At 36.7% G+C, this 13,914-nt stretch overlaps 1 protein-coding gene across 2 annotated transcripts in view; it reads right to left on the bottom strand.

The window, feature by feature from the left end:
- Positions 1–6,711, bottom strand: part of add3a (adducin 3 (gamma) a) — a 121,252-nt gene extending 114,541 nt beyond the window's left edge. For both annotated transcript variants that reach the window (XM_069189215.1, XM_069189213.1), the window contains exon 1: positions 6,595–6,711. The gene's annotated coding sequence lies outside the window, so the exon portion shown is untranslated. The remainder of the gene's footprint in view (positions 1–6,594) is intronic.
- Between the last annotated feature and the right edge of the window lie 7,203 nt (positions 6,712–13,914).

Below are 13,914 nucleotides of genomic sequence, written 5' to 3' on the forward strand. Positions count from 1 at the left end.
GAGCAGAACAGACTTACCTAAGGTCACAAGAAGAACAAACCCTCAGACGTCAGATTCAAAGGAGCACCATAATGCACTATGGAAAAGACTGACGTTTGGGCAGCGGCCTATTGAACACACAGAGCAACTTACCTGCAGATACACACTTGACTACAGTGACATTTGACTAAATGCCATTATGCATTTTAAAGGAGTGTAATATACAAGGACATATCAACTTTTTACTAGAGTGAATGAGTGTTCATCACACTTAGAAGATATGTCGGAGGCAAATAAGTTGGGTCAAACTATTTTCTTCCACTTATAAAACAGTGAATACAAAAAGTACATTATTTCATTGTTCATTCTGATCTTATGTATGACTTCATCATAACAGCTCAAGGTAAACAATACAGGAGCACCCATTAGGAAATGAAGTAGCAGCAAATCCATCATATTTACCAGTCAAATATTTATTATCATTCACATCTTTAGTTCCATTCTACACATCCTTGAAACAGGATACTTTTTGTACTACAAAACACAGATGTCCGGATTAAATGCCGACTTCAAACAAAACTGGGTATAATTTTGGTAGAGTTTTGCACAGCCACTTAAGTCTTTTTTCTCTAGTTTTGTAACAAAGCACCGTTGATAAGGTTTATTGGGGAAAATGAAAGAAAATAATCAATTTTCATTCTTTTGGAGTTCTGACAAAGAGGTTTTAGTTTGCCGCTGGCTCTGTTACCCTAAGACGAAGACCGAAGACAAGGGGTCTAGCCAGACTAAGCTTTCTCAGCTTCTGCAATATTTATGTAGCTCTTATAAAACAAAGCACGGGGTGGCAAGAGAGAGGGAATATTGTATGTAAGGCAATACAACAGATAAATCATGAAGCTTTGGTTTTGTATTTTCTTTAAAAGTAGGTGGCTACAGTTTAAAAAAAATGCCTTAGCACAGGCCAGTCTTGTGTCTGGACAAGGCGGAAAAGAAAGAGCATTTGACGTAACAAATTAAAACAGAGACAAATCTGTTTTTCTCCCAGCCCCACATCAGAAAGTTCCTGTGTGTTTTTCTATGTACTCGTGCCAATAATTAGCATGACATCTGATGGTAAAAACATGCACACAAAAATTAAACCTGGCACGGTAGAGTCCAGTATGCCAAAGTATCTATATAAATCCACAATTGTGGAAACTCCTCTCTAGCTATTCAACCAACACCTGGAAAAAACACAAGAGCATTCCTTCCTTTAAAAAATCCACCCAAAAATGCACTACCTTTTTTCCTATTTAGAAGGCCTGAATTATAGATACATTTTCATGAAAAAATGTATTATTCCAGTAGTTTCAATTACGGTAAAGAGCTAAAATTCATGACACTCTAATTGCACATTGTTTCGATGGTACAAGATAGCTCGCATCACCAAATAAAAACTCTTCTACAGTAATTTCATCAAGAGGAAAGTTAAACTATGATTTTTTATCCATTCCAAAGCCACTTGTTATGCATATCCAATAATGCCTGCCTGTACTTACAGTGCGCTTGTGTCTTGGCAAGTCCCTAACCAATAGAACACCTAATCGCAATTTTTAAGAACATCGGTGCTTCTAAGAGCTGCAAAGGCCTTTGAAGAGAAAAGTTTTTGTTTTGTGTACTGTAGGGCAAAATCAGGCATCAACTGAGCCAAATGTGTCATCACATGTAACTTTAAAAACACTAAGGTGAAGCACACAAGGCCAAGAGCTATAAACACCAAAATCCAAGTAAGAACTCTCAACTCACAAGAGAGACAGGCACTCAATGCAGTCAGCTCCAACTCTCCTTTAAGACACTGTAAAGCTTGCAGCTCGTCAAACAGTGAAGTATGTCCCTCATGGTGAGTGGGTTAGAAGTGCATAACTTCCCACTTGTGCAGTACAGCAATAGCTCTCCTGCTGCGAAAAAAAAAATCGCTAGTTTGAAATTGGGTGTGTAGAAAATGAAGAAAATATTGTTCAAGGAACAATTCTTTATAACATTTTGAATTGCTTTTAATTTATTCATCCATTTTCTAACACTTCTTCCAACTGAAGGTCGCCGGGGAGCCAAAGCCTGGGCGCAGCAAACAAGAGGGACCAAGGTAGGGTACAGGACACCAGTCCATTGCAGGGCACACACAGACACAAACACACACACTCACACCAGGGCCAGTTTTCCCAGAAGCCAATTAACCTGCAGTGCATCTTTAGGCTGTGGGAGGAAACTGGAGCATTTGGAAGAAACCCATACAAGCACAGGGAGAACATACAAACTCCACAAAGACGGCATCTTTAGAACTGAAACCAGGCCCTAGTGCTGCGATGCAGCAATGCTAACCGCACTACGTCACTGTGCCGCCCACTTATGATTTATTAAATATGTAGACCTGAAGCTAAAGCATAAATTGCAGTGTACTTTGTCCCTAGCAGTTAGTTAACCATTAAACAAAATCAACAGAAAAGTTGCTTTTTCCTTTGCCAATGTGCAGCTGGGTTTGTCAAAGCAGGCACAAGTCTCACCACTAGGAATAAACTAAGACACACTGTCTGTCAAAATGTGAATTTAGGCAATTTAGTAGTAGTCCTAAATCGCAGCCTCTTTTGCCCAACCTCAAATCATTTTATCCACAGTCCTCACCTCAAATTAGTCAGATGCAACAGTTCTTTTTTTTAACAATCAGCCTGTCCCTGTATCTCCAGGCCACTTCTGTAACCCAGACTACGACTTTATCTTGCAACACAATGGCCAACTTCTGGATCAATGCCATGAAAATATTCTTATTTGCAGAAGACTACAGAAGATTACTTTTCCCCGGTCACTGTAACCCTTAACCCTGAACTAAAGACAGTAAGAGTTTTGTAATCACTGCCTTGAGGCTCTGAGTGGAAACTAAAGACAGAACCTACTGAAAGTGAAATCCCTCTAAAATCACCTAGCCATGCAGATATGGAAATACGTTGCTCAAGTACCCAAGTTTCTCACACCCTACTATGTGACTTGACATCAGTTTGTCATTCCCTAAAGAGACTGTCTGTGCCAAGTTCTGTTAGAAATGTTGGTGCCAGATCTCAGTGTAATTATCTATCATCAGCAAGGCCATTGAAAATAGTTGCAGAATTAACACCTTTTTAATTTGGGAATAGATACTGTATGACTAACATGATTTCACTCCCAAGCACAAGCAGTAGAGGCACTGTAAGTATTGTGCTAATAAATTTGGCTAAATATGCAAAAGATAAGATGTTGTCTTTCACTAAATATTGCCAATGTAGACCGAAAAACGAAACTGATACACCTGTCCTTTAGACAAAAGAAAAAGCTCCACTTCACATAAACAGAAGTACCACTTGTGCAAAGTACTGGATTTCACAGTGCAGAGCTTAATGTGCGTTAACAATGTGCCTCATTTATTCCAATTGTGTCTTGCTGTTATTTACAATTGTTGTTGGATACAAGCAGGTTATGATAGTGTTTTCCAATATATCCCCTTCTATTGAGACCGCAAAGCACTGAAAGTATTCAACAATACTTTGTGCATAAACTAATTTAATAACGTGTTCTTTTTCAAACCATATTAAATATTTGTGACTAATAGAACAGACTCCTGGGAAAATAATTTCACCTGAATAACAGCACTATAACTAAATCCAGCATTACATGTCCATATGCTTAATTATTCAAACACTGTAAGGTTTACGCCTAACACACCTACTATATGTGAACAATCACTTTTATGATCAGATCCTACATATGTCCCATCAAAAACAATGAAGTAATGAGATTTTATAGCAACCATGCAAATTGAGCTCATAATAGGGGTGTGCTCAAATATAAAAAAAAAACCCTCTCTGCCTTTTTGTTACAGTACTCCCTTTAGTGTGCCTTGACAGACCATGCATTTGATGTGCCATCTCTCCAACACCTCAAAGTGCCCAACTCATGCTGCCCACGCAAGCAGCATACAAATCTACTAAGTCAACAGGCCAGCCTCCAGGCACAGGAGGTTTGGATGCTCTAAAGAGTCTCGACTTGCAATATCACTGCAATAATCTCATTTTATGCAGAAGGGACGAGTAGGCCTACATTTGCAATCAGAGAATGCACACTGGCTCTGGCGCAAAGACATCTTCAGTACCACTGTGACTTTACAAGGTCAGGGAGCTTCAGATGTATCCTAGAAGGGAACATTCTGCTTAATAAAGCAGAAACACTTCCAAACAGAGCATTTTAAAATAAAAATTATATTTTGGTTGAAGGAATAATTATACAGTACACATTATATGGTAAAGTCCATAAATACACCCCACACAGGATTCTTAGTAGTCCCAACTTGATAAGTAAGAGTAGCTGCCTGCAGCTGGTTTGTATCTGCCAACAGAATTCACTGCAGAGCATCAATCACAGGCTGACCTCACAGAATTGTTGGGCTAGATTCATACATTCTTAAGATCTTACTGCAAAACATTTTCAGATTACCAAAACTCTATTAATAGTGGAAAACACCCTCATGCATGAGACAATAAAATTCCCTAAGCAAAATGATCTGAAGCCTCTCTGCTTTATGCAGTTATTTGTTTTTTCCATGTTGGTTGCCCACACCATTCCTTTACAAATCAAATGTAATTAAATAAAGATTCCAGAAGAATAGCACCATGGTAAATTGCCCAGTTTTATAAAGTTGCTATAACTTTTTCTTGTCTCTTTCCACTTTTAAGGAATGGTAGATGTACTTACAGTACGTAATGTAAAATTCATATTCTGTTGCTGTATCTTTCATACAGTGCAAATTCATATTTATACACATATAGGTCTATATAATGTAGATGCTTCCAAAGCCTTGGAAGGTTTAGATAGCAAATCAAGCAGAGCCTTTCTTCATCTTATGTACATCAGAATAATAATTTTAATTGGCTATACTGTTTGTAGACTCAAAGCCCTACTAGGTCTTTATTAAATCAACACAGTTATAAAGGCAACACAACATCCCAATGACCACTTAGAAAGACCGTGTTTTCTCATACATTGGTATAACCTCAGAACATGTAGTTATCTGCTATTATGAAGTTGCTGGTCTGAGTCCTTCACAGGAACCTATCACACTTTCTACAGGATGTTTGCTATGTAAACACCCTACTGTTACACAAAGTGTGGAATTACAAATACACGGTTTAATGAGAAGATACAACATCTGACCTAAACATTTTGTGTGCAGACTCCACATCAGTACACCTTATTTACCATAAGACATTTACCTGCTTACATGATTAAGGGTACTTCATTAGGGTACCCCAGGAATATTAAGGGTCCTCATAAAAGACATGGCTCTTTCCACAAAGGTCCATATGTCCTTTACTTACCAATATTGATCATATTAATGGAGTATGCTTCTTTAAAAAGTATAACTGAAGGAAAATCTACTTTCCCTTTAAATCTCAATGTAGTTGTTAAACACAGGAAAGCAAAGGTACTTGTAGCTCATTATAATTAGTAAATCTAGCAAGTTAACTATCTTGATAAAGTTAATCCACAGCATATTCAAGTCACATTTCTTTCACTCGCAGCTTTTAGGCTATTGCTAAACCATAAAACAGTTAATTACAAAATCTCAGTTACAGATTTTCTTCTAGAAGAAGATAACAGTTTCTGTTCTCAACAATCTCAAAGATTTCCGAAATTAAAGAACTGGCACAGATTATTTTAATGTTACAATTCTTTACATGCACCTTTGCAATTGGTCTCTGTCAGACTTCAGTATTTCTAATAGCACAGATTTCTAGAATGAATGGTGGTTTTTTGTTTGTTTCTGGAGGCATTTAATGTATTGCTGTCGCATAACCTTGCCCTGATCATGCTTACGTACCTCAGTTACCTGCGTTCACTTACACAGCTCATGTGATTATAGGGGCATAAAACTTTGCCTATAAATAAAATTGACTTCATAGTAACTTTTTTCAAAATTCGCAGAGCTTCTCTGGACCATGTGAAAGGACACACCTTAAAGGTGGTTGCCAAAATCTATCAGCCGCATCTCACTGCTACAGTACACGGCACTTCAGCAATTAGCGAGCTATGGTCTCCCCATTTAACTAGTGCAGCTGAAGTCGACCTGAGACCGTTCAAAATCCTAACCCTATTACATTTGCAACCTGGAGTGTTTAAAGTCTTTGCTAAATCCGTCTGCTTAAGGATTGTTTCAAACATCTAAAATCAATACAATCTTCACCTCATTCTAATTCACCTTGCTATGTTAATCAATAAACCCTTGCTTCGGTTATGTACAAGACTATTTGCAGCTGTTGTAATGATACATAACTCGCTACCTTTCGTTTTGCTAAGCTATCATTTTCTAACCCACCCACTCCCAGTCTACTGAAATCGATAAAACGGCTTTAATAAACGAGTAAACAATTTGTTTGCGACTGCTCATCTGATCCGCATCCCTGCTTGAGGATTGCATGTGTGCTACCAGCTGCTGCAGTGAATCTTCATGCACACAGTCAGAACCACTTGAACTACAGCGTAAATCCTAATAATGTTTTTATTTCATACCTAAATTCCGACAGCATCTGACAGAATCTTTAAACAATGCGTTACCTGAAATGTTCCCCTTCGTCGAAAAAAAACAGGTGCTTTCATTCACTTCCAGAACCAGATTGCTGCAGTATCTCCTGTTGCTAGCGTTTCCAGCCTGGGACTCACTATCTGGCAGGAAGTACCTTCTGCCCTCTCTCGGCTTGTGTTGCAAGCTTCACATGAAGAGCACAATCTGGCAGATCCTCCACCCTGCATGTGAGAAAACGAGACTGGATTCAAATTCAATTGGAGTGCTTGAGGGTCAATAATTACTCATTTTGTTACAGCGATAGTATTATAATTCCACTGCACTACCCTTTTGTGTTTTAGTAGCCAGTTAAACTGGAAGTCAATTTCTTATACCAAATCCTCACATTTTATACTTAAAATGTTTGATACGGTGATATACAGTGCTTTATAGACAGCATGGTTTTCCGTTTGTCGTTTTTTAAATTGAACCTTCGCATTTATAGTGTTTACATCTAAATTTGTGTTTCAGAATTAACAACATCTATTGCAGGATTATAGTCTACCCGCGCTATTACTAGAGGAATGCATTCTGAAACGTATGATCCACAATACACACACATTTAGAGGTACCTGGTTTGCATAAAAAAGATGTCGCAATACTAATTAATGTGCCAGTCGCAGCGATCGGCCACTATGTTCTTGAAAGAGTCTTGCCTAAAAACGAACTCTTTGACAGTAGCGGTAATCTTATTCGTTTCCTCTGCTTAACTCAAACATCTCCCGCAGCAGCACACAGTGTGTCAAATGCATCTGCAGGCAATTCAAGCCTGTTTAGGCTTCACTGAAACTGCATCACAACGGACGTTTATCGCTATCGATTTTGTGCAACACGCCCCCCTCCAGAGACAAATAAATGATAACATAGTTTCATATAATGTAGGCCTTTTATATTTTTTCAATTTATATTAAATATATATGGTATTCGGTTTAAACTAACCTCCTCTAGTTTTACATTAAATACACAGAAATACATAAAAGTGTTGGCAAGTATTGCAGGGTGATTTTATGGCGTACCTTCTGAGGCTCTGTAAGGTCATTAACTAATCTAGTGGAAATAATTATCTTTCAAAATCTGTGGGGATAATCGTGTCACAATATCTATTTTATAGTAAAGTGCCAAAAACGTTTTTTTATTTTAATCACAATATTCGATAGCTGATTTTTTGATTGATCAATCATTTGAACGACCCAGTGTCCATGAAACCTGTGTCTCCTTTCTACGCTAATAATGGGTTGTAGTTACACCTTCCATGGGATTGCTGGTGAGACAAAAACATATGCTGCCATTAACATTCCCAGCCAGACAGGAAAAAGGGAAATAGTTTTCATTATTAATGAACTTAATAAAACATCCTGGAGCTATGCAGTACCTTCTTCACATTTCAACTTTACCTAAATGGAAGGCATTGCACAGAGCTAATGTTAGTCAACAGCGAAGCTAGGAAAGGCATTACTTGCTGCATTGAATACAGCATTGTTTACTGTTAAATCTGTGTTGTCATAACACAAAGACTAAACATATTCCCAGATTCAGCCTAAGTTTGAACCTCTCAATTGGTTTAAGGTTCCTCTTTCAGAAATGAACTGTGTCCAGTCAAGTGCATTCTGAGTGCAATTGAAAATACCTAATTTAAGGGTTGCCAAAGTGAAAACCAATTCTATATTCTGCATACCCATCTCTGTTTGGGGTCAACTAGTGTGGAAATAATATATTTAGGCTGCAGGTCAAAGACTTCAGAATGCTTTTTCTACTGTATATTTAGAGTAAGGTTTTAACACGCTTAAGTCCCTATGTCTGCTTGGTTCCACACATATACAGTACTCACATATCCAGAACTGCCTGGACTCCTGCCTTACACAGTCACATAACTGAAGAGGAAGTTTAAGAAAGAGGTAACACTAACTTATTTGTAGTGCAGGAAGTCTAAATGTTTAACAGAAACATATAAATGTTATTCTAGCCATGACAGACATATTCAGGCTTATTTTGAGAATTTCACTTCATCTGCACAAATAGTGTAAATCTAACTAAAATAAACACTTTGGAGTGTATAAAAACAAGCCCAGGTATGTTTCACAATATTTTTGTTTAGTTCTTATATATTTGATTTTTATATTTGGACTGGAAAAATAATGTACTGTTTTAAAGCAAGAATAAGTTATCTTGAAGTGTGGACATTTCATACAAAAGTGATTGTAGATATTGAAGTCAAACAGCACTTTGGTCATAAGTTGTATATTTTTCACATATACAGTATTGGAAATTTATTGTGGATTTTATGAGCATTTTAAATTATATTATTGTATAGCACATTCCTCTTGCCTAGCAAATTAAAAACTAACATACAGTTAGTTTATATATATTGAACTTATTTTTTGGTCTTCACCTTTATTTTCTCTTTTTGTGACAGAAACCAGTATTGCAGTCATTAAGATATAATTGTAATAAGTATATTCTAACAAAAGTAGTAATAAAAAAACTCAAAATTACAGAAAACAGAATATGTAAGACTAATATGAACAGATGTCACAACTTACATTCTTGGACTAGTCCGGTCGAACTTTTTTTTCTCATAGGAGCATACAGTATACACATGCTTGTGGTGTGACAAGAAACTGTCTCATACAGCTGTACATTTTTATAAACTATCAACAATGCCTCTTCTCAGACTGTCCTGTGTAAATGCACCAAAAAAACTATTTACTCTTCACTGGGTGGTCAAGGACAGTGTACACAGGCAGATTGACTACGACAGTAAAAGATGTAGTATTTTAAACTCCATAGCAACTGGTTGCAGTCGTAAGTGGTGAAGATAAAATATAATTCAACAATTACAATTTTGTCTCAACTGTGGTTTCAAAAGCATTCGTTGTCTAGAACTTAGTGCTCCCATAAGAGAAACAAGTTTTGATTTCTAAAAAGTTTGGAAGAGACATTCTCAAAGAAACAGAGAAACACCCTCACAGACAAAAACCCTTTTTCCATCTTAAAGTATCCAACTGTATGCTTAACATTAGTTTTTTGATGCTTGGAATAGTTTTCAGGTCACATCTATGTTCTCACAGTGAAGGACACTTCAACAATTAGTTAAATGCTGGGACAGGGCTTAGAAACCTTCATTGTTGTCACATTATTGTCTCTTTAAAGGAACTATGAGTATCATTTTGGAAAGAACAGTATTGTTTACCTCGACTCTTTGATGTCAAGAAAAAAAAAGAGTGAAAACTAATTTCTGTGTTTTTTTTCACTTTAGTAGTTTCCTTTTTTTTACATACCAAAACTATAAAGAACACATTTGCCAGCCACCATAAAACATCAAGTATTACGAGTGTGAATAAGTATTACATTTCCTGTTCGTTTCTAGTTCAACAGGGAACAGGGTGCAAGGGAGAAAGAGGACACAAAGAAAAACATATAATAGTTATTCCTCCCAGTAATTCTCAAAAACTTTATTTTTTTTCCTTTGTTTGTCTCAGCCCATAAGCCACTGTATTTTTTCAATCACATAAATCTCAGAAACAATAGCAATCTAATTTTCTGGCTGGGGTATCTCTGGAGCCTTTTTATTGATTTCTTATTGCCACAAATACTTCAAGCAGGTATTTATCCCCTCCAAAAACCTCCTCTGTTAGATTGCCCATATACATAACTGATCAGTTCAGTTATAAATTTGGTTCTGCTGTTGATCACACCCTACTTTTAAGTGAGAGTATATCTAAAAGCCTTGAGGAAAGCTTTGACAGATGCATTGAAGAAGTTCTTTGTATTTCTATCTGCCTTCATATTCTTTTTCTAGGATTCCAAAGCTTTATTTTTGCAATTTATGTAAATATATTGTCAACTACTGAACTAAAAGATTTTAAAAATGATTTTCACTTTGGAACAAGAGTTAGAAATACTCCGTGAAAAAATAGGCAGAAGAAATAGGCAGGCAAATGAAAAGTTTGAGTCCACTGTAGGGCCCAACAGATCTACTGGAAGTAGTGTAATGATTGTCAGCATACAAATACTGTCCTCTGGTGGATATTTACAGTAAAACAGGCGATAAACTATTATACTTTTAAATACACTTCAGAATAATTTCTTCCAAATAAGAACCATCCTTTGCAAAGATCCGAGAACATAGTAACATAGTTTTGTTTTGCTACGCACTGTGCAATACAATTTCTGTTCAAGCTCTATTTGAGCCAAGTTAATTCTCTTGACATGGGGACTTCTTTGTTAGTTTTGCATACCAGTGGACTAAAAAAACTGAAACAGAATGAGAACAGGACCTTTATTCTTTCCAACTTTCTAAATACATTACATCTATCCCGTTGTGAAGAGTGTACTGAACAGTGGTGGTTCAGAGGGACATATCGTAAGTAAGATATGGTCAGACATGAGCTAGACTAGAGCAACAAAGGAATAAAAATACACTTGGTTAACAATTTTCTGTGCAAAACCAACAACTTGCAAGCAACTCTATTCATCCACTGGGGGCAGTACAGTGGTAAGAGGGTTAGTACTGCTGCCTAACAGCTCCAAGGACTTGTGTTTGATTCCAGGTTATAGTGTCTGTATGTGAGAAGTTTGCATATTCTCCCTATGTCTGTGTTGCTGCAGTATTTTCCGATTGATTGGCTACGTCAAATTGCACTGTAGCTTGATTTGGCAGAATGTTCCTGGGGTTTCTCCCCATGTGTCTGGGCTCTATACTGAAATGGCTTTGGTGCTTCAGTTTATATTTGCTTTAGTAAGAAACACCTCATTCTGTGCTCATTCTGTGATGTTTCTACTGAGGTCCACCAAGCATGCTCACAACTTCTACTCACTAATGACTGCCACTCTTATATACAGATATAACATGTGTATCTTTATTCTACACCATTAGCACTCAAACAATTAGTGACTTGTTTTTACAATTACGACAGATGAAATACTGTATGTACACATGAAACAGCTTGTGGCTGTCTTTATGGTGACTTCTAATGACTGTACTGTCCCCAGAGTTCTTCTTGCAATTCATCACAAATGAAAAAAATAACATTGTGAATGATGCCTTAGGACAGACATTCCTTTGGGGAATTTTTGAAGATGATGTTGTTCAACAATTCTAACTATTTAGCTGCTTTTATGTTGGTTGTATTTTAATTGCATAACTCATGTTTTTATGTATCAGATTTTATGTACAGTAATTTTCCTCAGTCTACTGATAAAAAATTAAAATAGATTTGATCAAAAATAATAATACATATTTTCAGGGCTATAACATCAAATGGAACTGTAAGCAATAATTATGAAATTATGTATAACTACTAAAAGAGCAGAGGTATGTAATGAGAAGCGTAATTTCCCAGCTGCAGTTCAATCAGGAAAATGTAGACAATTTAATTCAGTGACAGAATCAGAGAGATACAAATTAAGACATGTTTGAATGAATGGCTATAAGAATAAAACATAATAGTACATCTCAGTTCAATATGTTTAGATGTTCACAACATGTTTGTGTGGGGTCTCACCCAGTGTTAAAATTTCTTCCTACCTTCTGCTCTGTGATAGAGTGATATCCCATCCAGCTCCACCTTGTGCCCTGTGATAAACTCATATACCATCCAAGATGAGTCCCATCTTGTGACCGTTGTTTCTGGGATATGTTCCGACTTGACACTAAGCTTACCAGGAATAAGAAGCTTTTAGAGAAAGGAAGTTTAGAGTGGAGTGGTCAAGTACTTTCAAGCCGACTCTGTCTGTACAGACATAAAATAAACATCAAGACAAATGGCCTCTTCTCCTCTACAATATAACTTTTTACACAACCATGCTTGATTCATACTACTCTGCACATACAGTATATGCTTATGTGTATATACTATATATATTTCTTCTGTGAATTCAGAAAATATATCAAAGGATTCACCTTGATGTGTTTTCTACAGAGAGGTCCTCACACTTCAGCTCCTACACAACAGCTATGATGTTTTACAGCAGAGGTAACTGTTCCTCTGCAGTTAGTTGCTACTTAATGATCAATTATGTACTGTAATACTAAAAAGTAATGACATTATTAAAAACACCACTACAATTAAAATTAAATTATGATTAAGTGCAATGTTCCTACATCTAACACTTATTTATAAAGCACTATTTGACTACATTACTTTTGACAAATGTAGTCTCTTATTTTCCAGCTGAGCACTGGAAGACATAATCTCCCATAATTCAGGATACCCGAGTTTCCTTTCTGTGAATGCTTCTTTGTTCTTGATTAACAATTTCGAAATAGCCTGTTCTGCAGCTCATTTCACCAGCGGTGAAAACATTTCAATGGTGCTCTGTACTGTACCACTAGAGAGCAGTCTGAGATTAAGTGTCTGAGAATTGTTCGGCTCCAAGCTTATGGCAATTACTAACAATCCCTCTCTTTCTCCATTAGTTATTGGAATGACAATAACAATAATATTGATAAATAACTTCATGAAACACAGCTAACCTTTTTTCTTTAGAAATACTTGAAAGGGACAGTTATTATTATGATTGGTTCACTTAAAAATGGCTTTCATGGGGGAGAGTATCATCATGTTATCTCTAAGGGCTCAGAAAAATAGTATTTTTTTTTCTAGCTGAGATGCATCTATTTGGACGCAGAGTCTGAAACTGCATGTTAGATCATACTGTATGTCCATGTTCTTGACTTCATCATTTGTTTTGGTCACTGGGGTCACTTGCAGTGTGTATGGTTTTTTTGTCCAAGCTTGTATTTCGCTTTATAACAAGCTGTGGAATTTTAAAAAAGTGTAGAAAATGTTATTTACTTTCCAAAAGCATTATGTAATCTTTCAGGTTCAGAGCAGGTACAAGAGTGGTTTGATAGAATTTGAAACTCTTCTTACAGATCTTGCATGCCTACAGTATGTACAGTATAAGACAAATATGACTGTAAAGACATGCAGCAATAGATTTGACCATTGACCTTGAAGTCACTGGTTCAGATACTAAGACCATACTATAGTATAGACCATAACCACTGGCCAGACACCAAAAAACTGGTGCAGCACCTGATAACTCTCTGAGTTTGCCTTACATTGTTTATGCCTTTTCTAGTGGCAAGTCTCTGGCACTTGACAGTTGACAGATCTGTACACCATTTGCTTGTACCAATGTAGCAGAGTTTCCGATCTCTGCTGTAAAGCAAAATAGCCCCTTAAGGAATCTCCTAGGTTCTTGGAAGGTAGAAAAGGCTGAGCAGAGCAGCTTATCCAATATAAGAACATGAGAACATTTCCTAACGTGAAAAAACTGTTTGACTCATCTACTTTGTTTGGCCTTAA

The sequence above is a fragment of the Lepisosteus oculatus genome, chromosome 4, assembly GCF_040954835.1.
Source record: "Lepisosteus oculatus isolate fLepOcu1 chromosome 4, fLepOcu1.hap2, whole genome shotgun sequence".
NCBI classification, from domain to species: domain Eukaryota; kingdom Metazoa; phylum Chordata; class Actinopteri; order Semionotiformes; family Lepisosteidae; genus Lepisosteus; species Lepisosteus oculatus.